General features: G+C 44.0%; 1 protein-coding gene across 5 annotated transcripts in view; it reads left to right on the top strand.

Annotated features, from left to right (window-relative positions):
• The window catches only part of RALY (RALY heterogeneous nuclear ribonucleoprotein), an 86,473-nt gene that overhangs the window by 9,714 nt on the left and 49,202 nt on the right, over positions 1 to 27,557 (top strand). For all 5 annotated transcript variants that reach the window (XM_032604668.1, XM_032604671.1, XM_032604669.1 and 2 more), the window contains exon 2: positions 27,016 to 27,098. The gene's annotated coding sequence lies outside the window, so the exon portion shown is untranslated. The remainder of the gene's footprint in view (positions 1 to 27,015; positions 27,099 to 27,557) is intronic.

Raw genomic sequence — 27,557 nt, 5'->3', positions numbered from 1 at the left:
CAGGGAACATCTATGGAGGACTGAGCATTTGAACTGGGCCTTGTAGGATAAGGATAGTGACTATGTGTTATCTAGGACCATCCCAATGTCTAATATTCTGTCTTGCTGTGCTTATAAATTATGAAACACTAATATTTCTGTGTCTTGGCCAAATCTCACAGACTACCCAGAAGCAGCGCCCGGATATCTTTTCTCAGTTGCAGTGCTTCTCTCTCCTCCCACTTTGTTTCCAGAAAGTATGATCACAGGAGATTTAGGCTCCAGAGATGGAGAGAGGACATTCTGTGCAATGGGAACAACTTGAGCGGAAACACAGATGAGCAACTAGATCAAGCGGCATCCATATTCCAGCTAATGAGCAGAGTGGGGAGGACATGTCCCATAATTTGGGGGTTGGTGATACCTTCTCATAATCTCCTGGAGCAGGTGGAAAAGGTAATAATGTACCCAAGCCAATTTGTATTTAAATTGATAGGATGAGAATGACCCCTTTGCCTATAATTACATCATTTCGGGGAAGAAATTAATCCAGCAAACAGTCATACTTGAAGTATGTCAAAAGAGAGTTTGTCTTCTCTTAAAATGGAGGGGGAGGAAGGGGAACGCCAGGACCTAAAGAACTTAGTCTCTCAGCGCTCACCTATTACTTGTGTATTTGCTTGGAAAAATTACCATTTCTTTGTCAGCTTTTATCCTGCCTGGTAGACCCTAGCTGGGTGTTTATTTTCTGTAGTTTTACCAAATCACTTTGAAGGCTGGTGTGAACACTGATCATGTCTTAGAGTCTTTCTTCTTTGTTCTGTCAGCAAATACTAGAAAATGTACCTTAAATTACCTGTTTTTGGGAAACAGGGTGGCCCTGCCTGTTCCCACAGAGGCATGTTAAACATTAGTCAGCTCCTGAACCTGTTAGGTCCTGGGGTATTTGTCAGGGGACACTGGGGGTGTTAGAGCTGCCAGTGGGGACATTGACCAGAGGGTACCTAGGCCTTCTGTCAAGGAGACTTGTCAAGTACTTGATTAAAAATCTGACCTGGGTTCTAGACCTAACTCTGCCATTTATATTAATAATAGCGGCCATGGGACTTCCCTGATGGTGCAGTGGTTAAGAATCCGCCTGCCAATGCAGGGGCCACGGGTTCAAACCCTGGTCCGGGAAGATCCCACATGCTGCGGAGCAACTAAGTCCATGTGCCACAACTACTGAGCCTACGCTCTAGAGCTCGCAAGCCACAACTACTGAGCCTGTGTGCCACAACTACTGAAGCCCATGTGCCTAGAGCCTGTGCTCCGCAACAAGAGAAGCCACCACAATGAGGAACCCCCGCTCACCACAACTAGAGGAAGCCTGAACACAGCAACAAAGACCCAACGCAGCCAAGAAATAAAAAGCTGCCATGACTTGGGTGCCCACTGTGTTGAGATAACATATTGGTGCCTTGTGTTCATACTAATAGAGCTGATATTTACTGACGGTTACTATGTGCTGAGAGCCCTTTGTGTGTGTGTGTGTGTGTGTGTGTAATCTTTATAATATAAATTTATATATAATCTTAAGGCATATCTTATATGTAAAATTAATGTATAAGACAGGCATTTCATATAAAGTTTCAACATACTGTATATGTTGTGTATACATATACAATTGTATATATTGTATATAATTTGTATATATTGTATATAGTATATAATTTAAATATAATATACCTAAGTATATATTAAAAATCATTCTCACCTCAACCGTAAAAAGTAGGTTCTGTTGTTCCATATGATATAGGTAAGAAACTGAGATACCAGTAGGTTAAGAAATATGCCCATAGTCACACTGCTAGTAAATGGAGTTGCCAGGATTTAAACCTAACCACATCTTCTTTTTTAATATGGAAAATTTCAAACACATACAAAGTAGACAGAATAGGTTAATGAAGCATGATGTACCCATCATTCAGCTTCAGTAGTTATCTATTCATGGTCAATCTTATTTCATTTATACCCTTACATACTTCTCATCCTGTGCTTTGAAACGTGGGTATGATATTTTGTCCTTAAGTATTTCACAATGTATTTTTTTTTAATTTTTAAACTTTTTATTGTAAAGTATATGTAATATAAAAGTTACCATTTTAGTTATATAGTTCAGTGGCATTCAGTATGTTCACATCATTGTGCAACCATCACCGCTCTAGATACTTCTTTTGTTAAAAAGCTTTCACAGTGTATTTTTTAAATTATTTATTTATTTATATTTTGGCTGTGTTGGGTCTTTGCTGCTGTGCAGCGAGTGGGGGCTTCTCTTCATTGTGGTGCGCGGACTTCTCATTGTGGTGGCTTCTCTTGTTGTGGAGCATGGGTTCTAGCATGTGGGCTTCAGTAGTTGTGGCACGCGGGCTTGGTACTTGTGGCTCACAGGCTCTAGAGCGCAGGCGCAGTAGTTGTGGTGCACGGGCTCAGTTGCTCCGTAGCATGTGGGATCTTCCTGGACCAGGGCTCGAACCCGTGTCCCCTGCATTGGCAGGCGGATTCTTAACCACTGCACCACCAGGGAAGTCCCACAATATATTTCTGAAAGACGATTTTTAAAAACAACCATTATCACATAATAAAATTTAACAATTCCTTAATACCATCAAAATCCAGATTGTGTTCAAATTTCCCATTGTCTTATAAATGGCACAATCTTATTTTTACAGTTTGACTTAGGATTTACATAAGGTCCATACATTGTAATTGGTTGTTATGTCTTTTAAGTCTTTTTTAATTATAAGTTCACCTTTTCCCCCTTTTATTTGTTGAAGGAGTTGGATTGTTTTTCCTGTAGAAATTTGTTCATTGCAGATCTGTGGTTTGTTTAATATGTTTCTCTATCCTCTGTGTTTCCTGTAGATTTGTGGTTGTATCTGGAGGTCAGTATCTCTTAATCCTCATAGCAGCCTTACAAAAATAGGTATTCTTATTTTGCAGACGAGAAAACAGACTGAGAAAGGTTGGATAACTTGCCCAGGGCCTCACAGCAACCTTGGATTTGAACAGAACTTCTTGCCTTCAAAACCTATGCACTTTTCTTTTCACCGTTCACCCATTCTGTGAGCTTAAGCAAATCATTTTCAGTTCTCTGGGCCTTAGTTTCTTTGTGTGCATTGAGAGCTCTTACAGAAGTAGTGTTCTGTGTCCCTGTGACCATTTTAGTGCCCACCATTTGACGGCATGATACTAGATGCTGTGGGTGATACTCATATGAATAAGACTGTTTTCAAGGAGCACGTAGTCAGCCAGGGAGTGAGGACCATACCCTGTTTCAGACATAGAGCCTATTTTGGCCATTGTGGGGCTATAGGATCCTTAATCCCCCATAGGATTCCTAATTAACCTCCCTACATCCTGTCTTGCCCTCTCTCAAGCCATGCTCCTCTCTGCTGCCAGTTGCCTTTTCCTAAAATCCATTTTTGTTGTGTTCTCCCTGCTCATAAATCCAGCTTGAGGGATCTGGTAAATAAGAAAAGTTTTTCCGGCAATAAACCTTCCCTCCTTGGATTGAGTTGCTATTTCAAGGGCAGCTAGTCTTTTTTCTTTTCTATTTGGCAAAGGTATTATTGCTTTTATGGAAATGGAATCTGGAGATGGTAGAATAATGATGGAGTGAAGCATGGGGAATGCCATCTTGATTCAGGGGAGTGCATACATTTAGCATTGTACTGTTTACTCCCAAGAACATCCGACTGTAATGGGGCAGTCGTGCTGTTTTGCAAAGAAAAGAAACTTTTAGTTGTGGAGTCCAGGGAGAAGACTCTTAAAGGTATCCTTTTGAGATACCTTCATCTTATTGCTGAACCTTCATCTTACTGGCTAACCAAGCCATTAAAATGAATGTGTTATATAGGAATAGAGTCAAGCAGAGCAGTGTTTTCAGTCTGTAGTAATTTGGGTGGCAGACAGGTGGCATTGGGGTCCAGGTTGATGTACAACTGATATAGGTAGTGAAGTCAAAAGTCAGGAGAAGTAAAGTTTAGGGCATTTGTATCACTGGAGTGCCTTGCATATAATAATTACCTAATATCTTTTTAGAGTCTTTAAAACAAATACTTTGACAGTGGATCAAGCCAGAGGAGAAGGCTGTGAAATCATGGATTCTAAAGCTCAGGAGCCAAGTGATCCAGGACCCTGGATAGCTCCTTGGAAAAGCAGTTCCTCTGACAAAAGTTAAGAGTACTTAAGGGACTCCTAAGTCCTTTCTGTTTCAGATCTTTTCAGAGGATCTTACGCTCTGGATCAGAGGTTGCAGACTGGCAGGTCTTGGATTGTGTCTAGCCTGAATTGTATTTATTTTGAGTTGGACCCCAGCCTGGGAACATTAGGGTTTTCAGTGGAGATACTGTGTATGAGATCAGAGGCCTGGGCACGTGGGCTATGAGGGTAAGTGATTTCTCCTGAAGAGGGAGTAGGTTTTTTTTTTTTTTTTTTTTTTTTGCGGTACTCGGGCCTCTCACTGCTGTGGTCTCTCCCGTTGCGGAGCACAGGCTCCGGACACGCAGGCTCAGCGGCCATGGCTCACGGGCCCAGCCGCTCCGTGGCATGTGGGATCCTCCCGGACTGGGGCACGAACCTGCGTCCCCTGCATCGGCAGGTGGACCCCCAACCACTGCGCCACCAGGGAAGCCCGGGAGTAGGATTTTTGAGGAAGAAGAAGGGGCTGGATCCTGATACTGACCATGAGCATTTTCCTATTCACAGGAGTGGGAATAGTCCCCAGTTATTCTACAGGCTTCACTCCTTGAGCCTGGCACCAGGGACTCTTCGTATCATAATTGGCACCAGGCCAATTTGGCAAAATGCTTGAGTTTACAGAATCATGTTTTTCATTTCTCTCCCTCATTCCACATGCTACTTCCTTATTGGCTGACTGTTCTAGATAGGACATATTTATTCTCAAGTTTGTCAGAGCCCACACCATTTCCTGTTGTTTCTTTGCTACCCAAGCCCAGTGTCTGTTGCCATTTATCACCAGGCTAGCACTTCTTTCTTTGAAACACTTGGTCAGCTGTACTTATTTTTGCTACCTGCTTGGTCCTTCGGGGCCAACTCGGCACTAGATGGAACTCTAATATTGAAGGGACTTAACCCAGTTACAGTGCTCTTAGTCCCTGGGACTAGATGAATTATCTTATTTTACCAGGAACTTTTGGTGCCTCTGTTGCCTAGAAAGTCTGTCTCCTGGCTTGTCTTAGGACTTCATAAGGACAGCAAAGTAGTCAAGTCTCAGTGAACCTTGTCCTTGTAAAATTGGCATTTTTTGCATCTAACAACTCACAGGCTGGGGTGAAGTCTGCCGTCTCATGGAAGAAACCACAACATCTAATATAAATCAAAACTGTTTTACTTATAAGATAAGTTAGTAACTGGTCTTTTTTTCCCCCTAGCTGCAGTGAGAGCAGCTCCTGTGTGTTGAAAGTAGGTGGCTTTCTGAGTAATTGACTGTTCTTGCTGCCTGTTCCCTTTGGCTTCTTGTAATTACTGTAACATCATCATCCAGTATGTGGAGAACCATGGTAATTTCCATGACAACTGATCATGATTTCCCAGATAAAGGGAGGAAGCTAATAAGTGTTAGGAACTTGAAAAGGGTATTGGGCTAAGTTCTTGTGATACTAGTAGAATTTGGAGCTGGGAGTGACTTTTCAGCAGCAACTGCCTAATTAAACTTTCCCCATTAATAGACAAGGAAACAAGTCTAGAGAGGTTAAACAACTTGCCTAAGGGGTCCCTAGGTTGTGGAATACACTTGAGATCCTCAGTCTAGTGTTTCTTTGTGCCTTCTGTTCTGTATGGCTTCTTTCCATTATGTCCCACTGGACCATGAGCTCCACCAAGGCAGGATCCACATCTGTCTTGTTAATTAATGTTTTCTCAGCACTTACCACAGGACCTAAGTATTTTTCGAGTGAACGGATAAACTATGTTGGAGTTCTCAGACTGGGACACATGAAATCACAGGATAAACCATATACCTTCCTGAAGTGTACTCAAATCTTTTTTTTGTAGTTGGATTAGTTTAAATATTATTACTAGTAGTTTAAAAGTTTACTCTTACATTAAGTCATGTTATGGAATGGATAATAAGCATAAATTTTTTAGATAAAATGAGAAGGTGTCAAATAAATTACAGGATTATAATAGGCCCTTTAACCTTTACCCCAGAGGGTCTAGTGTTGCCAGATCTCTGATATATTTAAGAGAAGCTAGAAATCTAATTAGAAAAAAGAGGTCTGATTTTAAATGTTGGCAGTTAACTCAGGTTTGTTTGTTTTTTAAACAAATGTGTGAGTCAGACAAAACACATCCTTGGGCCTAAGCATCCATTTGTGACCTATGAGATAAACAGGTCTGGGCAAGAACAAGACTTTGGACAGAGCCAAATGGATGATAGTGTCAGGGTTGGCTTCCATTCTGAGTCTGGCTTCTTGGCTTCAAACTGGCCATAGGTCGGAGTGGAAAGAATGAAGTTAAGACTTGATAGGTTAGGAAAATTCCCACGTTAAATACCATTCTCTGTGGATAGCAGCTTCTGTAGTATCTTAGCCCTTAGAGAGCATCACATTTACTCCCGTTGTTTTGCAGATTGAAATAAAGTCCAGAGAAGGTAACAGAGCTTTCCTCTAGGAACCTAAGCAGCAGCCTTAGGTCTTGGGCAGGCCCCTGCTTCAAACGCTAGACTTTTGTTTGGTGCTCCTGCCTCATGCTCTTAGGGCATGGGGCTAGGGGCTTCTGGCATACTTTGGGATGGTTGGTAAAGCTGGGCAAAATCCACTTCTTAGTACAGCCCTATCATCCTAAGCAAAGGGAGGTTGAGGTGGCAGTAATATGCTCAGCCTCATCTTGGTGCAAAGGGTCTATTTCTGTGACTAGCATCATATTGACCTTATTCTTTCTACCTAGAAAGATGTAGAGGACAGCTCAGCAGCAAAGAGCCTCAGTGCCAAGATAGATCTGTTCCCTCCTGTGACTTCCTTGCCTCTTCTTTTCCTCTTCTTTTTCTTCCCTTTCAGCTCCTTCCTCCTTGAACCCTGCTACCTCCCTTCTGTACCCCCCACCCCCGTCCTTTCTTTTTCTCTCACTGTTGCCCTTCTCCTGCATGCGAAATTCTTGTGATGCCACTGCAGTAGGCAGAGCCTGGGATTGGACCTGGTTTCCAGGAGTTTTGAGAGGACTTGCTCTAAAGTAGGGCAACTAAATAAAGGAGATTATATGTATTTAAAATGTCCCTTCTCCTTCCCCACCTCCACCCCAGGTTGGAAAGGATAAAATCTCAACTATGGACTTGACTATAAGGCTCATATAGTCTGGTGCCACTTCACTTTGCTGCCTTCTGCCAGCAGCACAGTGTTTAACACCCACTGTTCCCTGTGCTCCTGTTCAGTAGAATGGCTTTGTTTTGACTATTCCTTCTGAGTAGAAACTCTTTTGGCTCCTTGTTGTCTTTACCTGACAAACTCTTACTCATCTTTTCATACCAGTTCAAATGCTACCTCTTCAGTGAAGCTTTCCCTGATCACTCCATGAGCAGAATTAATTTTGATCTTCTTTCTACTTTGCTTCTACTTCTGTAGTTGTACTCTGGTGCTGTATCACACCTGAATCTGCTTTCATTCCTGAAATTGAGACCTTGTGAACCAAGACACAGTGTGCTGTTTATCTCTGTTTCCCATGTGTCTCTGTAACAGGCCTGGCACAAATAGTACTTGCAGAATGAATGACAGAAATATATGTACATAGATAACCTGTGGTATTCGGTTGACCGAATACTATAGGTGCAATATGATAAAGTGCTCTGGCAGCTTATGGAAGTTCTTGGAGATAACTTCTGAGAGAAATCTCGGAAGCTTCTAGAAGCTGGTAGTATTTGAATATTTCTTTTGAGATTTAGGGGAAGTTCAGTTGGCAAAGATGGTGAGAAGAACATTCCAGGTGGAGGGAATGGTTAGAGTAAAAGCAATGAGAAAGTACAGAGGTCAGGCCCCACCTACTAATTTACTCTTGCCCTAAGCTAGAATTCTTTCTAGAATGTGTGCTAAATTTTTAGGCCAACCTAAAGGAAAATCTCTTTTCTCCCGTCTTTTCTACCTTTTTTCTTTCTGTTCTTTCCTTCCCTCTCTCGTGACCCACTTGTCTTTTACTGTTGATTTCTTCTCAGTCCTTTCCCTTTATTTCGTCTTCCCAATGCTCCAGTTTTTTGTTCTTTTTTGTAATTTTTTTTTGTCTGTGCTGGGTCTTCATTGCTGCACGTGGGCTTCCTCTAGTTGTGGCATGCGGGGGCTACTCTTCGTTGCAATGCCTGGGCTTCTCCTTGCAGTGGCTTCTCCTGTTGCTGAGCATGGGCTCTAGGCGTGCGGGCTTCAGTAGTTGTGGCACGCGGGCTCAGTAGTTGTGGCACGCAGGCTCAGTAATTGTGGCTCATGGGCTCTAGAGCAGAGACTCAGTAGCTGTGACGCACAGGCTTAGTTGCTTCATGGCATGTGGGATCTTCCCGGACTAGGGCTTGAATCCGTGTCCCCTGCATTGGCAGGTGGATTCTTATCCACTGTGCCACCAGGGAAGTCCCCCCAATGCTCCAGTTTTTTGTTTTTTTAGCTTTATTGTTTACATTTCTCTACCTAATTCCTTCTTTCTTGCCCTCTTCCCCAGGCAACCCAGGAAATCCAGGCCTTTGGGTTGAGATGTGAATCAGCTACACAGTATTTAACTCCAAATACCACCTCCTCTTGTGAAGCTGAGAAGTAATCATGGCATAATTGCTTCTCATCTGTCTCTTATGTTTTATTGGCATTGACTTTTCTTTAACCTCCCACTATGGTGGGGGTGTTGTTATCATCTTATTTTTTTTAGTAGTTGTCAAAATGTCAATTGTAATGAGAAATTTCTGCAGACAGGCCTGCCCTTGAGTGGTGTGAGCCTTCAGGCAAAGCTAGGGCTGGTTGAGTCAGAAATGCTCATTGGTCTGTTTTCTCATGCATACAGGTCTCTGGGTCACACAGACACATACACACTCCCTTCTGTCCCTACATGTTTGTATGCTTTGCAACACATACACACACAACTGAGTTACAAAGGTGCACATATTTCTTCTGTTCCATACACACCAATACTTATCTCCCTTACACCTTATACCCACACATTTATCCTCCTATACCCTTGTCCCACTGTTTTCTACCTAGATACACAGAATTGTGTGTGCCATGAAAGTATCTGCAAGCCTGTCTTACAGACACCACACTGTCCTCTCCCTTACGTATCCACACAAGTACTCCCCTACATACAGACACATCTGCCCATGCCCCAGTCCCATACACTCAATACCACACCATCTCCCACAATTCCTTAAATCTCCCTCCTTAATTATTTCTAATTTTCATAGAGACATTTTAGTTTCAGACTAGTTTTGAAAGGAAATGTCTTTGTCGACAGCCAAGCTAGCAGATCATTAGGAAGTCTGAACCATTTATGACAGATCCTTTGACTAAGGCCTCTAGAGTAACTCTGTTATTGTGGAGGTGGGGGAGGGCTGGCTCAAACAATAGCGGATTGCTTCTAAATGGCACTGTTATGAGCCAAGGTGTATTTGAACCTAGTTCCAAACTGGATCCTGTGATTTCAGGGTTCACTTCTATTGGAAGGTGATCATATACTGGCAAAAGAGCCAGAGCCACTGTAGATGTTCCAAATCAGACTTTCTAGGGTGGGGCCTGGAAGACTGTACTTTTAACAAGTTCCCAGAGTCCTTCTGTTGTGTAGCCAGGTTAGGAAATACTGATGTGGAGGAAAGAACTAGAAGTGAGAAGATCTGCGTTATCTTTCTGTACCACCTTGGACAAGTTATCTTTTTTTGGACCTTAGCTTTCTCAACTGTAATACAACAAAGCTCATGCTCATAAAGGACCTTTTCAGCTCTAAAATTTTATGCTGCTTTATGATGAGTTCAATCTGGGATACTTTTCTACCATAAAAGTGTCCATTCTCTGTCTACCCTGGCCAAGGCATTTCAGGCTTTGGCCAGAGGCCAGCAGAGGCAGCCTGGGCCCTGACCTTCTGTCAGAAGCACTGCCACAGTTCCTAATTAGAAGTGGATCGATATGGGCCTGCAGCCAGGCCTGGGGAGCCTGGGAGGAAGCTGGAGGAGTACTCCTAGCTGGGGAGAATCTGATTACTTATGAAATCGATATGTTTTCCTCACCTTTATAAACTCATATATAATATAGTGCTAGGTACATAATACAGGCCCCCTCCTCAGATGGCAGCATCATTTAGTGTTAATATTGGGTTAAGCCTCTTTGTATGTTCATTTCCCCTAACAACTTACCGGGATAGGTTGAAAAGGAAACTGGAGCTCAGAGAAGTGAAGTGACTTGGCTGCCCTATGTCACATAGCGTGTTCTCTGTTGTACTGCACTACAGCATTTCTGAGCATTTGTAACACTTTGATTCCAAGCCAATGAACTTTTTTTTTTTAATTTGGAATCTTTTTCTGTTCAGAATTTTCTTTTTTTTTTTGGACCCGCCACATGGCATGTGGAATCTTGGTTCCCCAACTAAGGATCGAACCTGTGCCCCCTGCATTGGAAGCTTAGAGTCTTAACCACTGGACGGCCAGGGAAGTCCCTTTTTTTTTTTTTAAAAAAAAAACCAGGGCCATCCCTTACCCTTCTACAGACTGAACTGGAGCTGAGGCCTTCTCCCTGGAACCCTTCAAAGACTGGAGGAAATCCCTTAAAACCAGTGGTTGAGGAGGATGGGGGGAGATGCTCTGCTTGCTTTGGCTTTCTCATCTCCTTTCCAAGGTCCCTAAGGAATGAGCAGTCTCTGGTGGGAGAGATCAATCATCATTTGGGATCAGTGGGAGGGCTGAGTCAGGTTTTTGAACTGGCCCTATGCAAGGAGGGGGAAGGGGCTCACGACCAGATATTTCTATGCGTTGTAGAACCCGAGGGCTTAATGTGCTCAGCTACCAGTGTGCTCAGACCAAATTCCCCCTACAGCTGGTCATTCAACAAATATTTGTTGAGTATCTCCTATGTGTCAGGGCTTGCGCTAGTGCTAGCTAAGGATTCCTTGATAAAGACCCAGTCCCTGCCCTGAAAGACCTCACAATCTAACATCAGAGTCAAACAGGGAAACAGACCATAGTATTCTGTATGGCCTTAAGCATACGCAGGATTCTCTGGGATCACAGAGGCATGGAAGTGGGTTTTTCTGGGGGAGATAACTTTGATCTGGCTTTGAAGGAAGAGTGATAAGAGTAGAGGCAGGCAAGGCAAGGAGGGCACTCCAGACCAGGGAACTAGCACAAAGGAAAGCATAAAGATGTGTCCAGGAACAGTTGATAAAGGGGTGGACATTAGAGTAGTCCCTAACATGTAGCCAATCAGATTGACAGCCCTTGCCCCTCACTATTACAGCCCTAAGGCTGTAATAGTAGTCACTGAATGGTAGTAACACAGGAGCAGGTAGGGAGAAGAAGGTGGATTTATTAGCAGATGCTGACTGAAACTTAGTTTCAGGGAGGAAACTAGGGAGGAAAGCTGAAGAGCAGCAGCCCTCTGCACTCTGGGCCAAGCCTGCAGAGATGCTGGGGGTTCTTGGCAGTGGTTTGAAAGTTCTTTGGCTCAGGCACAGGGCTTTGCTTCTCTGATGGCAAAATCCTCTGCTTGCCTTGCCCTCCTTTCCTTTAAAAAAGAAATTAATGGAATCTGTTCAAAGTATCCCTGAAATGAAATTACATTTTTAACTCTAATTACCCTAATTAAAACTTGACAGCTGTAATCCTGGAATGGCAGATATGCTAAGTACCCCATGCCTGTGACAAGCTTACTTACCCAGATGGAATGTTGTTCTGTTCTGGGCTTAGGAGAAAAATTCTTTTGTATGTTTGTTTTGTTTTTCCCCATTAGCAATTTAGTCTTTGACCTCACAGCTTTCTCAGGCTAGGATAGTCTTACTTGTAGGCTACAGGCTTGTTCAGGACCCCTTAATCTCAGTAGAGGTCCCTTTGTATCCAGAGAAGATGCTTCTGATGATTTTTACCACATACCTTTGAGTTCTCACTTCAGTTGAGGTTGGATTGAATGCCCTGAGCCTTTCCCGGGGTGAAATCTCCTGTCTTTGGGGGATCTGCACTTGTTAGAAGGCTGTCTGCTGATCTAGGGCTAAATCTGTATCTGGGATCAATTTATGGCTAGTATTAAGGATACAGTTTGAGGTCAGGGACCAGAAGCTCTGAAAATAGGATCCCTCTTCTCTTCACATGTATCAGCATAGGCTAGAAGCCACCTAATGAAATGCCTGGTCTTGGCCCCTACCTTAACTAGTTACCTGGCCAGACAGGGAACATGATGGGGAGGGAGGGAGGCAGGCAGCCCCTGAAGCAGCCTGAAGGCTCTGTGGATGCTGTGAGTCATCTCACGGTTCTGTTAGAACCAAAGATTCCCATGTTCGAATGACTTTCTCTTAGCCCAGAAGCCTGTTCAGTCAGTGGACGCTGGGTGTTATGTTAGGTACTGCAAGGGATACAGAGTTGAATAAGACACACTCCATGCCCCTGAGAAGCTTAGAATTGTGGGGGGAGTAGGGAGACAGTAGTGGGTGAGGGATAGCCATATAGTGACTAATTATGTAAGGCAGAGCCAGAAAAGACTTCTCACAGGTGTTGGCATTTGAGCTTGTCCCTGAAATAGGTAATATTGGCAGAGGAATGGAGAAGGGCATTGCAGCTGTTAGGGAGGAGCATGGTGGAAGGTAAGAAGTTGCCAGGTGACAGCCTGCTGTGATGGAGTACAGTGTGCAGGGAAGCATATGATAGAGGATGACGTAGAGTTTAAACTATCCTGTAGGCAAAGGGGATCCATTGAGGGTGTAGGATCGTGAAATGAGTGTGTGTGGTGGATTGAGGGACAAGGTGATTGGAGACAGGAGATTAGTTAGAACAGATGTCAGGCAAACTGGCCTGTGGGCTGAATCAGTCTGCTGTAAAGTTGTACTGGAATACAGCCACACTCATTTGTTCCTCTATGACTGCTTTCATATTACCTTGGCAAAGTTGAATACTACAGAGACTGCTGGCCCTATACAGAAAAAGTTTGCTGACCTCTGAGTTAGAAGGCAATTATGAAAGTTCTGGAAGAGGAGATAAATGTCAGGACTAAGCCGGAAATGAATTGGAGGTGTCAAATGAGACTTTTCAGAAGAAGGGACAGCATGATTTAACAGAGAACACCTGCCCTACCTACCTTTCAAAACTTTGTAAAGGTCAAATTTGCTGAAAGCCACCATATCACAAAGGACACAGGATGCAGGCAAGTCCTGATTTGCCCTTATTAGCTGTGTGACCTTGGGCAAATCACTTACTTTCCCAGAAGTTCAGGTGAATATTGTGAATAGAACAAAGAAAAGAATCATTTTTCCTCATGGCACAGAACTCTTCTTCTGCTACTTCTCTATACTGCACCCCCCCATTTTATAAATCTGAGGGCCCGCTCGCTGTTGGAAAGGACAGATATCCTAGAAAACCTGGAACATAATTTACAGTTTTGAGTTGTGAAGTTGGGGATTGGTGGGCAGAGGGTTTTGATCTCCTGGAGCCACTGGTGTTGTGGGAGAAGGGCTCATGATAGTTTGAGGACATCCTGTGCCCTTCCCCTTCCCTAACTGCTGGCACTTGTTCTGGCCAGATTGAGTTTATTTCTGCCCTTTAACTTCCAGAGCATATTCGCCCCCTGCAAAACTAAAGGCTGGATTGATTTCTTTCTCAGTCACCTTTCAAAGCAGGAAACTATGAAAGTACCACATGATATCCCTTATGCGTCTCTCCCTGCCACTACACTGAATCCCTTATGACTCACTCCCTTTTTCCTAGAATGTTGTGCATCTACCCTGGAGGATAGGAAAAATCACTAGATGGGAGACCGCAGTGGTGGGTTCCAAACTCATTTCTTCCTTTAGTTTACTGTGTGACCTCAGCCAAATTTGTTTCATGTTCCTGGCCCTTCATATGACTTTAGCTACCTCTTAGGATCTGGGCTTTCTTCTTTAAGACCTCAACTTCAGAGCACAGCCTCTTCCCTTTTTTTCCTTTTATCCTGTGTTCCCCCCTCCTTGAATCAATCTAGAGTATTTGTGTATATACGTACGTCATTTGCTTCAAATTCACTGCCTTTGACTGTGAGGAGAATAGTCATATCTCTAGCTGTTTTTACTGGCAAGGTTCTAGGAACTGGCACTCAGTCTAATTACTGGAGTGGAACAGACACTGGAGGTCAGGTCCAGCTGACCCTAGGGTTCAGCAGGCATGGTGTCTCTAGGATGGACAGTCTAGTTCAGTACAGGTAAACGTTTGGCCCTGATATCCTTGATAGAGTATAAGAATAAAGGCCAGGCACTGATCCAGGCAATTTACATTTTTTGTGTTCCTTTATCTCATAACTCTGAGACAGGTGATATCATCACAGATATCATTTTACAGATGTGGGAACTTAGTTTTAGAGGATCATTCAGTAGACAGAGACTGACTCATTGAGGATACAGGGAAATACCTAAATATTCCCTCTTCCCATAGGGGAGAGTGGTGGAAAAAACAGACAGTAATCAAAGCTCTTAAGAGGATATAGGGGAGCAGGTAAATCATAATGCTTAAGGATACCCAGTTTAGGTGGCCAGATCCAGGGCCCAAACCCAGATCTGTATGCGTGGTATTTCTACTATACCATGCTGCCTTCCCTGCAGAAGGATGGAGAGAGTGGCAAACTCAAGAATAAGTCTAGGCTGGCAGGAAGTCTTTGAGGAATGGACACTGGTGGGAAGGCTTAGTCTTGGATTCAGAGCTGGGCTTTAGTCTTAGGAGGGCTTGAGGTGTTAGGCAGGTGACCTGAGGCAGGTGTTCTCACATGGACCTGGGGCCATTTGTAGAATACAGTACATGATTTTGTGCCCTCTAGAAGTTGAAGCCTGGTGGTCAGCAGTGGCAATATCCTGGAATACTACAAGGAACCCCACAATCAACTCTGTAGTAGAGGAGAACAGAGAGGAAGGGTTGACATCCAGGCCGTATGGGTAGAAGATGGGAATTAGGGTGAAGACTATTTTAAATATTTCCTGCCTGGAGTCAGAATTGTTTGAGGACTGGATTTGAGTTGCTGACTCCAACCTGAAGTGATAGAGCTAGGATAGAAGTGAGAGGGAAGGGAAGAGATTTTAGAGGCTGACGTTCTGTCTTCAGGTTAAAAAAATAAAAAAGATTTAAAAATTGTGTTAGATTCTACAAATTAGTCCAGTTTAAAAACTTGAACCATTTTCTTCTCAGCACAGCCTTTGCATATGCTGGCTCCTTTTCCCAGAGGCTCTGTCTTCCTTTTTCTCTGACCATGGCTAGGCAGGCAGGTCATGGCTAGCTCTGAGCCATAGCATCCTTCAGTCTGCTGCTTCACCCTGGGTCTTTTTCCCTGTGATGCCCCCAATAGTGCTAGATTCGAGGCCTTTCTCACCTTCTGAGATGGCCCACACTCTTGTCTGTGGAATCTTGTTTCTCCCTGAGTAAACCATCTTTCATTTTAGTTTGGCTTGCTCTTGAATTCTTTCCTGTTCAAGAACCCACACTCAGCGGCCATCCCAGGGACTCGCCTAAGACCTGGGACGAGAGCATCCTCTCGTGCCCCACTGTCTTTCCTGCAACAAGGGGAGATGTCACTTGGGGATATCACAGCACAAGTTATGGCAGATCCCAGTTTGTATGTTTTGAAGGATAACCATTGTATAAAGTACTGAACTGAGATTTTGCAAATATCTGTCGGTTGTTAAATTCTTTTTTTTTTTTTTTTTTTTTTTGCGGTACGCGGGCCTCTCACTGCCGTGGCCTCTCCCGCTGCAGAGCACAGGCTCCGGACGCGCAGGCTCAGCGGCCATGGCTCACGGGCCCAGCCGCTCTGCGGCATGTGGGATCCTCCCAGACCGGGGCACGAACCCGCGTCCCCTGCATCAGCAGGCAGACTCTCAACCACTGCGCCACCAGGGAAGCCCTGTTAAATTCTTTTTAAAGACATGTCTCCCTTTTGGTGTTGTTATTTAAACTACGAAATTGTCTTAATCCAGTTTCTAGATTCGGATTTTGGCATGAGTGATCGTCTGCTAGAGATCTGTGACATAGTTGGAAGACTAGGAGAAATACTCCCAATAGATGAAACAATGAGGAATTCCTGAAAGATGAGATAAAAACAGATAAATGGGGTAACCCCAATAAAAATGAGGACAAATACTCCCCACCAAGCGAAAGAGAGAAGTTCCCCCCAAAATTAGTTTTCTGGACAAAACTCTGATTACCCTGAGATAAGAAGCAATGACATGGACAGTTGGCCAGAAAATTAAGTAAGGTAATCACTGGTCAGTCTCCTTAGCAGACAGTCCTCTGACATTTAGGATAAAGCCATGTGTCTTAGTCCGTTTGGGCTGCTAGAACAAAAACACCTGAGACTGGGTGCCTTCTAAACAACACATGTATGAAAAAAAAAAATAGTGCTAGATTCGATTTCTTCATCTGTGAAATATGAGGTCCTAGTGTTCTATACTAAAGTGGTCTTTTATATGCCAGACCTGAAATTCATTCTTAAGGCTAGTTCTGGCCCCACCCTTGGTATCTACAGTCTTCACGTAACCGAGCTGAATCCCAACTAAAATTAACAGGTTGGTTTTTGCCTGACCATCTACTTGTGATTTAAATTTTGGGGTAAAATTGGCATTGTCTCTCAGATCCTGGCTTTCTGCCCCAGAACCCCAGTTCTGGGACTGAGTCCACTTCTGCAGAGCATTGTCATTGCTTTTTAAATACCTATTCAAAAACTGGTATGTAAACTTGAAATTTGTAGTTCCAGTTTCCAGGTACACTGATGACACCTCCAAATTTATTCTGTACTAGAGGAAGTCTAGTACAGAATGTGGGATGGGATGATGTGGGCAGTGCCCTGATTGGGAGTAAGGAGACTGATTCTGGCCCTGCCACTGCCTTCCTTCTGTGACTTTGGACAGATCCTCTCACTCTGGTCTTACCACTCCTTCTGTAAAATGGTGGGGCCTCTTCCAGCTCTGGTCTCATCAGGGACAAAAAGCCATCTTCTGTACAGTTCAGTTGCAGAGCACTGTCTGACCCCAGCTTTGGTGTGTTGGTTACAGATTATAAAGCCTTAGATTCTCGCTTCCAGCTCAAGAGGGGGAAGGGGAACCTTCCAACTGTCTCATTAGCATGGAGAAAAGAAAACAGTAATTACTTGTGCCTCCCTTGAGGATTCCTTCGGGGTTGGTCTTTCAGGGAAGGAGAAGGGGGAAACTGGAGGCAGCTTCAGCTGAGGAAGGAGAAATGCTGTTAGCTGCCCAGAAAAGGCAGAGGCAAGAATGGTTGTCTTGCAGGTCTGTTGTATTCTCTGGACATTCTTCCAGGCAGCCTAGAGACTGCCTGGATTGAGTTTCATCTATTTTTGGCATGTATAGTGTTCTCATACATGGACATGGATTGGGCTCAGGAGTGCTAATGTCACCTGTCATTAAGAAGGCAGCTGCACTCCAGGGCCTCTTTTTGTGATATGCTGGGCATCCTGACACCTGTCTTTGTTGGGGAGTAGAAGTGGGTTTTACTGAGTCATTTTGTGACTTGGCTGCATTTTTATTATGTTGTGAGGTAATTTTTTTAACCCCCATGGCAACACAGCCAGTTGGTTTATTATGCCAGGGCATAGGCAACACACAATAGAGCCACTCATAAGAGTCAAGGTCAGGTATTCTTGTGACTGGAAGGAGTCTAGAACTGCAGGACCATGGTGTTTGATCCAGGCTGGGAAAAGCAGGCCTCACGAAGATTGAAGCAGTTAGAGTTTCGAGGCCAAGAGGTTAGGGGGCAAGCTGGACAGAACTGAAACAGATTGGCAAGCGTGACTCCTGGGACAAGGACTATTTGCTCTATGGCCAGTCTTATACTCCCTACTGTCTATGAGCAGTTGTGCATCTTCAAGTGCTGACTGTAGCAGAAACGGGTCTGAGACTGCCTGCAGGTGAGCCCTGCCTGATTGAACCTGGAGCTGTTATGCTAAGAGTATGTCCTGTGGCTGCTCACTCCTGCCTCAGTTGTCACCCCGGAGGCCTAGAGAACCTAGCTTCTATTTTCCTTCCGCTCTCCTGAGGAAGATATCACTTTAGAAACACCTCTTTCAGGGACTACCCTGGTGGTCCAGTGGTAAAGAATCTGCCTTACAATGCAGGGGACACGGGTTCAGTCCCTGGACAGGGAACTGAGATCCCACATGCCATGGGGCAACTAAGCCTGCGTGCCGCAACTACTGAGCTCATGTACCTCAACTAGAGAGCCTGCGTGCTCTGGAGCCCGCGCACTGCAATGAAAGATCCCGCGTGCCACAAGTAAGATGCGACACAGCCAAAAAAACAATAAAAAGAAAAAGAAACACCTCTTTCAGTCAGTCTTCCTGTATGCCCTGGAGATTGCTCTACTCTAAACACCAGAGGTTTTATAGGGACGTACTATTTTTTTTTTAATTAATTTATTTTTATTTATTTTTGGCTGCGTTGGGTCTTTGTTGCTGTGCGTGGGCTTTCTCTAGTTGCAACAAGTGGGGGCTACACTTCGTTGTGGTGCGCAGGCTTCTCATGCAGTGTCTTCTCTTGTTGCGGAGCACGGGCTCTAGGTGTGCGGGCTTTAGTAGTTGTGGCACATGGGCTCAGTAGTTGTGGCTCGCAGGCTCTAGAGCACAGGCTCAGTAGTTGTGGTGCGTGGGCTTAGTTGCTCCGTGGCATGCGGGATCTTCCTGAACTAGGTCTCGAACCCGTGTCCCCTGCATTGGCAGGTGGATTCTTAACTGTTGTGCCACCAGGGAAGTCCCTGGGACGTACTATTTTTTTTAAAAATTTGTTTTACAAATGTAGGAAATAATTTCTTCTATCAAAATATCTTCTTAGCCCCCTGAAGCACTCCCTTTCTCTTGTCTTAGGTCTTTTGCTTGGTTCCCCACCCTACCCAAAGCTTTTGATATCCAGGCCCCAGTTCTTCTCTCAGATTTTTCTTAATTTACTTCCTGGCTTCTTTCCCCTACTTACCAGTCCTAGATTCCTGGTTTCCATATACTCCTGTAAGAACCTGTTCCCTTTTTTTTTTTTTTAATTATTATTATTTTTTAATGGAATGCGCCAAAATAATAGTCTGGCCCAAGGGAAGGAGTGCTTGTCTTAAAAGTGAACTTCCAGTCATCTGGGCCATAGTAAAGTGCTTCCCAGAAATAGGGACAGTGTGCACACTCAGGACACAGTACATGCTGACTCTTGCAAAAGTGTTCATACGTAGCATTGTATTCCCTCCCAGTATAAGGTGTTTTGATCAGGTATTTGAGTTCTGCCCTGGCACCTCTCATGACTTTTTGCCTGTTTGTTACAACAGTAGAACATCTTGTCATTTAGGGTGTGGTATTCAGTTTGGCAAAAGGCCCTGTCTCCTCTTTTACTGCGACAAATGTGAGAGCCCCTTGGGAAGGCCTAGTACGTCCAGTCTGCAACTCTGGAACTTGATGGTGCACTTGCATTTCACCCCTGCCCATCTTTTCCCCAGGCATACAAAACCAAAAGTTGCTTCATTGAGTACAAAATGGGAGAAGTTGGTCCATTCCCTGACACTTCATTATTGCAGCCTATTTTGGTATGTGGGGGACGCCTTATTTTTGAGCATGAGAAAGTGCAAGGTATATATGTAGTAGAAAGAACACAGTTTTGCAGTCAGACCTATTGAAATAAGTTCTTTTTCCCTGCTGTGTGGTTTTAGACAAATTACTTCTCTGAGGCTCAGTTTCCTCCTGTAAGATGGGGATAATTCTATGGATTTCAAGAGGTTATTAGGAATAAATGAGAATAATTAAGGCTTTGGATCTTAATGGTACATAATAAGATAATAGCAAATGTACATTTCTTTCTTTTCTCCTAGGCCTTTTTTTTTTCTTTTTTTGCGGTACGCGGGCTTCTCACTATTGTGGCCTCTCCCGTTGCGGAGCACAGGCTCCAGACGCGCAGGCTCAGCGACCATGGCTCACGGGCCCAGCCGCTCCGCGGCATGTGGGATCTTCCCGGACCGGGGCAGGAACCCATGTCCCCTGCATCGGCAGGCAGACTCCCAACCGCTGCGCCACCAGGGAAGCCCTCTCCTAGGCCTTTTTTATTGCTTGATTCATCCTTTGTGGTATTTAAATGGAAAAATAATATCTATCATTAAGTCACTTATGCCAGGCCCTGAGGTAAGGGCTTTCCCATGCTATTTAATTTATTTCTCCCAATAACACATTTATGAAGCAGGAACCTTTTAAAACAAATGTAGGAAACTGAGGCACAGAAGGTAAATACGTTGCCTAAGGTCACAAAGCTAGCAAGAGACAGAGCTGGGATTCAAACCCAGGTGTGTGATTCTAGAGCCTGAGCTCTTCACCACTAAATTGGTCATTACTACTTTTTGTTACTTTCCCTGAGTAATATGTGACTTCTACTCGTTCTTACCTTCTTTGTACTTGGAACTGTTGGTATTTGCATACATGTAGCTCTTGAGCTTTTTCAGTCTCAGTTGGTGCTTTACTGTCTTGATGGAGGTGCAGACAGTGACAGTCTCTGCCACAGCTCTTCCTAAGTCTTTTCACTCAGAGCAGATCTCTTCAAGTGAAAGGTGGTACAGCCCTCTTTTTATTTTATTTCATTTTTTAAAGAGACCATCCCCTCATTCCTTCTTTACCTTTATATCAAACTAAATAGATTTAAACAGTTAAACTGTTTCTTGACAATCTTGTTTGATCCGTCAAAAAATCCTCCAGGATAGTAGATACTATCACCCTCATTTTACAGATATGGAAAAAAGGTCCAGGAAGGTGAAATGACTTGACAAGGTCACACAGTGCATTATAGGTAGAACCGGAACTAGCCTTTAGGTTTTCTCTTAGCCCAGGGCTCTCTCTGTTGATTTAGTAAGAAAGAGAGATACCTGTATATAATATGTATATCAGGGCTTATTAGCCTGGAGCAACCTTTGTAGAAGGAGCAGAGGAATAGAGGAAGAACCTTCATGTCTTCTGATCTCTGCAGGCCTCAGCCTAAACCAGGTGAGCAAGGGTTAGGCTGGGGCAGGAAGGTGGTGAGAACTGAGGATGGGAACCCTGAGGAATTTCACTTTACCTCCTGCTGACAGATTTAGTCTGGGATTTGGACAAGCAATTTCCTTCCATTTAAAAATATATAAAGAGGAATTCCTACTACTGCTCTTAAAAAAAAACAAAAACAATTTTGTTTCTGGAATCAGAAGGAAAAATAAACTTTTCTCAAAGTCTAGGTGTCAGACATTTTAATCCTGCCCTGGCACCCCCTTCCTTTTTGTTTCCTTCCTTACCTTCTCTCCTTTCACCCCTTTCTTCTACCTCTCTTTTATCTGTTAACCACCTAACTTCCTTTCTTATCCTTTTCTCTTCTCATCTCTTCCCTAACTCCTGAAAACAAGAATGGGAAAAGGGTACCTTCAGCTGAGAGACTAGTAGGTAGGTAGTTGATATAGATATTGGGGCTGAGAGTCAGAACATGGAGCTTGAGATCTTGGACCTTACTTCTAGACCTTAGAACAAAGGTTGATAGGGCTGGTGTTTTATTCACTCACAGGTTCCCTAAATACTTAATGTCTCCTACGTGCCAGGCTGTGTCAGATACTTGGGCATTTTAGTTAAAAAGACCCTAAACCTGCCGTAAGGTCACAGTCTTATGGGAAAGACATAGCAGCAGTAAACCTCCTCTTCGCTCCTCTCTTCTCTCCCCAACCCCCATTCAAGTCATTGGATTTTTCAGGTAGAAAGAACTTCAGAGTTTATCTGGTCCCTTTTCATGCTGCTACATAATGAGTAAGGCAGACCATGAAGTAAGTAAGCAAGCACATTAGGCTTTGGAGTAAAGCAGACCTAGGTTCAAATCTTAGCTCTGCTACTTACCAGCTGTTTGACCTTGAATGACACACTTAGCCTCCTCCCCATCTTCAGTTACCTTGGCTATAAAATGGGCATGCCATCACTTGCTTCACAGGGTATTACAAGAGTTACCAGCATAACACCTAGCCCAGTGCCTGGTGCATAGTAGCCCACATCTTCCTGTCACCCTGCATCAAGGCCTGACCTAAGCCCTTGCTCTAATGAAGCTTCTGAGGCCACTTCTAGTCAGACTGATTTCTTTCTTTCTTTCTTTTTTTTTTTAAATTAATTTATTTTTGGCTGCATTGGGTCTTTGTTGCTGCGCACGGACTTTCTCTAGTTGCCGCGAGTGGGGGCTACTCTTTGTTGCGGTGCGTAGGCTTCTCATTGTGGTGGCTTCTCTTGTTGTGGAGCACGGGCTCTAGGCACGCGGGCTTCAGTAGTTGTGGCACACGGGCTCAGTAGTTGTGGCTCATGAGCTGTAGAGCGCAGGCTCAGTAGTTGTGGCACACGGGCTTAATTGCTCCACGGCATGTGGTATCTTCCCGGACCAGGGCTCAAACCCGTGTCTCCTGCATTGGCAGGTGGATTCTTAACCACTGCGCCACCAGGGAAGCCCCAGACTGGTTTCTTTTTCCACTTTTATAATACATAGCACTTTTGAAACTGTTAGGTCCTGCCTAATGTTCTTTTTTTTCAAATTTTTAAAAAAATTGAAGTATAGTTGATTTACAATGTTGTGTTAGTTTCCGGTGTACAACAAAGTGATTCGGTTGTGTGTGTGTGTGTGTGTGTGTGTGTGTGTGTGTGTGTGCGCGTGCGCACGCGCATTCTTTTTCCTATTCTTTTCCAGTATGGTTTATTACAGGATATTGAATATAGGTCCCTGTGCTATATAGTAGGTCCTTGTTGTTTATTTTATATGTAGTTTGTATCTGCTAATCCCAAACTCCTAATTTATCCCTCTCCCACCTCCCTCCCTCTTTGGTAACCATAAGTTGTTTTCTGTGTCTCTGAGTCTGTTTCTATTTTGTAAATATTCATTTGTATCATATTTTAGATTCCACATATAAGTGATATCATATGGTATTTGTCTTTCTCTTTCTGACTTATTTCATTTAGTATGATAGTTTCCAGGTCCATCCATGTTGGTGCAAATGGTATTGTTTCATTCTTTTATTTATTTATTGGCTATGTTGGGTTTCCTTTGCTGGGCGTAGGCTTTCTCTAGTTGCAGTGAGTGGGGGCCACTCTTCCTTGCGGTGCACAGGCTTCTCATTGCGGGGCTTCAGCAGTTGTGGCATGCTGGCTCAGTAGTTGTGGCTCGTGGGCTCTAGAGCGCAGGCTAAGTAGTTGTGGCACACGGGCTTAGTTGCTCCGTGGCATGTGGGATCTTCCTGGACCAGGGCTTGAACCTGTGTCCCCTGCATTGGTAGGTGGACTCCCAACCACTGCACCACCAGGGAAGCCCTGTTTCATTCTTTTTTAGGGCTGAGTAATGTTTTTTTGTGTGTGTGTGTGTGTGTGTGTGAGTGTGTGTGTGTGTATGTATGTATGTACACACCACATCTTTATCCATTCATCTGTTGGTGGACATTTAGGTTACTACCATGTCTTGGGTATTGTAAATAGTGCTGTTGTGAACATTGGGGTGCATGTATGTTTACGAATAGAGTTTTCTCCAGATAATATGCCCAGGAGTGGGATTGCTGGATCATATGGTAACTCTGTTTTTAGTTTTTAAAGGAATCTCCATACTGTTTTCCATAGTCTGTCTAATATTCTTAGTCATCCTTTGTAGGAAGCTGACACAGTCCTACTAGGACTTTACTCCGCAGTTCTTGCCAGGAGCCTAAGGATAAGATTTGTTCTCATTCATCCCTGGATCCTCTATAACCCCTAACCCAGAGTTGTGACCATGGCTAAGAAGGCCCAGGAATTGTTTTCGATTAATTGGGTAGAAGACTTGGGGTTTTGCAGCTGACAAAAAGAGCTGTTAAAGATTTGGCTGGGTCTCCCATCTCAACCCTTCCCCTTTCCTCTCCTGTTGTCACATTGATTCTTACAAAATCCCTATATTGTAGGCTGGATGGGAATTGTATCCCCATTTTGTAGTTAAGGAATCTGAGGCTCAGATTAAAACTCAGGTCTCTTGCTAGGAGATAGATTTAGAGTAAGATAAGAGTAGTAGGGGACTACCCTGGTACCCTGGTGGCACAGTGGTTAAGAATCCGCCTGCCAGTGCATGGGACACGGGTTTGAGCCCTGGTCCAGGAAGATCCCACATGTTGCGGAGCAACTAAGCCGGTGTGCCACAACTAGTGAACCTACGCTCTAGAGCCTGTGAGCCACAACTACTGAGCCCTCACGCCACAACTACTGAAGCCCATGCGCCTAGAGCATCTGCTCCACAACGAAGAGCAGCCCCTGCTCGCTGCAAATAGAGAAAGCCCCCGTGTAGCAGCAAAGACCCAACGCAACCATAAATAAATACATGAATGAATGAATGAACCCCACGCAGCAGCAAAGACCCAATGCAGCCATAAATAAATGAATGAATAAATAAATAAATAAACATATGTATGTAGTAGGAATTCGAACAGAAATCTTAACTGACTAGGTTTTCCTTGTCTGGAAGCAGTAGGAATCTTTACAAGGAAGAACAACAGGGGAAGTGTTCTGAAGCCTTAGTGGATGGTGAGGCCAGAGCCAGGTAGTAGTCACAGCCAGAGATGCTTCAAGAACATGACAGAGAGGTAAGAAAGGGTTCAGGATAACTTCACTGAATTGCTAGGCCTTGAAGATTAAGAAGGATTTGAATATGTACAAATGAAGGCAGGCGTTCCAGGTGAGGCAACAACATGGATAAAAGTATGGGAGCTGGAAAGCCCACAGTAGAGGTAAGGTAGATGATGACCAGACCCATGGTATGAGAGTCTAGAGAGCAAGGCTGAGGTGATTGGGAGCCATGACATTTTTTTGAGCAGGGGAGTGGCATTAGGAACATTAGTCTGGCAGTGTGGGCTCAATAGATTGGAACAGGAAGGATCGGGGGAGACTAGTGAAAGAGAGACCAGGGAAGAGGCTGCTGTAACAGCCTGTCCTTGTAATGTCAATAAATTCTAAGAATTATTCCAGCAGTGCAGGCAGGAGATAATGACATCCTGAACCAAGAGGAAGTTGACACAGTAGGGAATAAAGAAGATGATTTGGATGTAGAGCTGTTAGAGACTGAAAACAAAAACAAAAACAAAACCCTACAAGGACTTGGCAATTGTGGGAATGAGGGAAGAAGGGGTTGGAGAGCATGAGTGAACATTTTGAAGTCTAAATATGTACTCGGTGAGAGAGTAGCATTGACATATATACACTACCAAATGTAAATAGCTAGTGGGAAGCAGCCGCATAGCACAGGGAGATCAGCTCAGTGCTTTGTGATGACCTAGAGGGGTGAGATGGGGAGGGTGGGAGGGAGACGCAAGAGGGAGGGGATATGGGGATATATGTATACATATAGCTGATTCACTTTGTTATACAGCAGAAACTAACACACCATTGTAAAGCAATTATACTCCAATAAAGATGTTAAAAAAAATGTACATCGGAGAATTGTTGGTGAAACATGGGGGCTGGGAAATAGAAGATGAGTTCAGCTTGTTGACATGTTAATTGGAGGTGCTGACAGTCCTTTCCTTTACCACCCACCCATTAGTACATCTGCCTTTGTGCTTTGACCCTGCCCTACAGGGATCCTTTAGTTCCTTGTGTTTGCTGCTTTGTTCAGGGGTGGAGCCCCCCACAGATCCCTCTACCCAGGTCTTAGAGCAACTGTCATTCCTTCTCTGAAATAAAATAGTACATGTAAGGTGCTTAGCCCAGTACCTAGTCTATTTCAAAGTGTGCATTAAATGTTAGTGGCTATTAAATGGCTATTGTTGTCGTGGTTATCATCATAGCTTTGTGATTACAGTATCCTCTGGAACCACCTGGCTGAAGGACTTGGGAGTCATTCAACTGGTATTCAGTAAAAAACTTGGACTGCAAGTAAATGGAGAGGATCTCAGACTTGGGTATAAATGGGGGCTGTGAGCCATGTCAGCTAGGACTAGAGAATGCGTTTCCTGTGTTTTTTCTTCTGTTTTTGAGAAATGGTATAGTGTGTGGTTAAGAAGGCAAGCCCTGGAGGTTGGACTTCCAGGGTTAAAAGTCCCAGGTCTACCATCTATTAGCTGTGTGACTTGGGGCAAATTTACTTAACTTCTCTGTCTGTTTCCCCATTAGTAAAATGGGGAAATGTAATAACACACCAACCTTACAAGAGTTTGTAAAGATTAAATGAGTTAATACAAATAAAGGGTTTACAACGGTGCCTGGCATGTGCTACTATTCTCCTTACCCCAGTCATTTCTACCCCACATTCCAAGTAATACATAGGAGTTTCTCTGTTTTCTCTTTACTCCACATTCCAAGAAATATATAGGAGTTTCTCTGTCCCTTACCCAGCAGAGGAGGAGGTGAGCAGAGAAACCTGAAATCAATCTCAGAGTGCTTGAAAGTTTGTCCCAGCTGGGTTCCAGGTTACTGAAGCCTGGAGGAACCTCATTCTTCCCACCTCTGTATTCTATGTTGACTTTCTTGTTCTTTAGCATAACAAGCTTACTCTTGCCTATTGTTGCCTCAGGGCTTTTGCACTTATTTCCCTTCTCTGAAACACTCTTCCCTCTGATCTTTGCAGGTCTTAACCCCCTTACTTTATTCAGGTCTCTGTCTAGCAATTGCTTCTTGGAGAAGTCTTCCTTGACGGATTTATCTAAAATAGACCTCATTCTCGTCATTCGTTCCGGACTCTGCTTATTTTTCTTTATAGCACAACCTGAAACTATGTATTTACTTATTACCCTATCTTTTGCTAGGATGTAAGACATGTAAGGGCAGGAACTTTGCATGCCTTCATTGACCTAAGTTCATGCCTGTTCTGAGCAAGACCCTGACTGATTTCTCTCTGTTATAGGTGAGCCCTCTTCCCTGAGACAGTTGGTGCTGACCCTGTAACGCAAAAGAGGAAATTGCTGGCTGAGCTCAGCCTTGGTACTGGTGAGTGAGAGTGCCTAGGCAAACTCTGGGCAAACTTGGGCCAAGATACAAGGTAACAAGTTTGGAGCTTATTTTTACCCTTAGTACAGGTAACTTACAGATAATTACTCTTCTACTCCATGCCTAAGAGACTGTCATAGGCAGCCTTTTCTACTGGGAGGAGAATTGAACTTGCTTTCCTGGAGCTGCCATGAGACAGGGTGGGATCATTTGCCATGAATAAAGCAAAGCATGCTCAATTCCTTCTGGCTTCTGCCAGCTGCTTTCTGCTGGGGGGTATTCTGGACCTGGCAACTAAACCCCTTCTCCCATAACCTCTCTTAACGTGACTTCATAGCCCTTAGAGACTTTTCCTGATTTCAGTCTTGATTGTGACCTACCAAGCCCAGAGTCAGCTTCAGAAAATCCTGTGGTTTTATCAGTCCTGCAGAATGTAATCATCAATGGAGGTGAGGACGG

This window comes from Phocoena sinus, chromosome 15 (genome assembly GCF_008692025.1).
Source record: "Phocoena sinus isolate mPhoSin1 chromosome 15, mPhoSin1.pri, whole genome shotgun sequence".
NCBI classification, from domain to species: domain Eukaryota; kingdom Metazoa; phylum Chordata; class Mammalia; order Artiodactyla; family Phocoenidae; genus Phocoena; species Phocoena sinus.
This window is presented reverse-complemented; position numbering and strand designations above follow the sequence as displayed.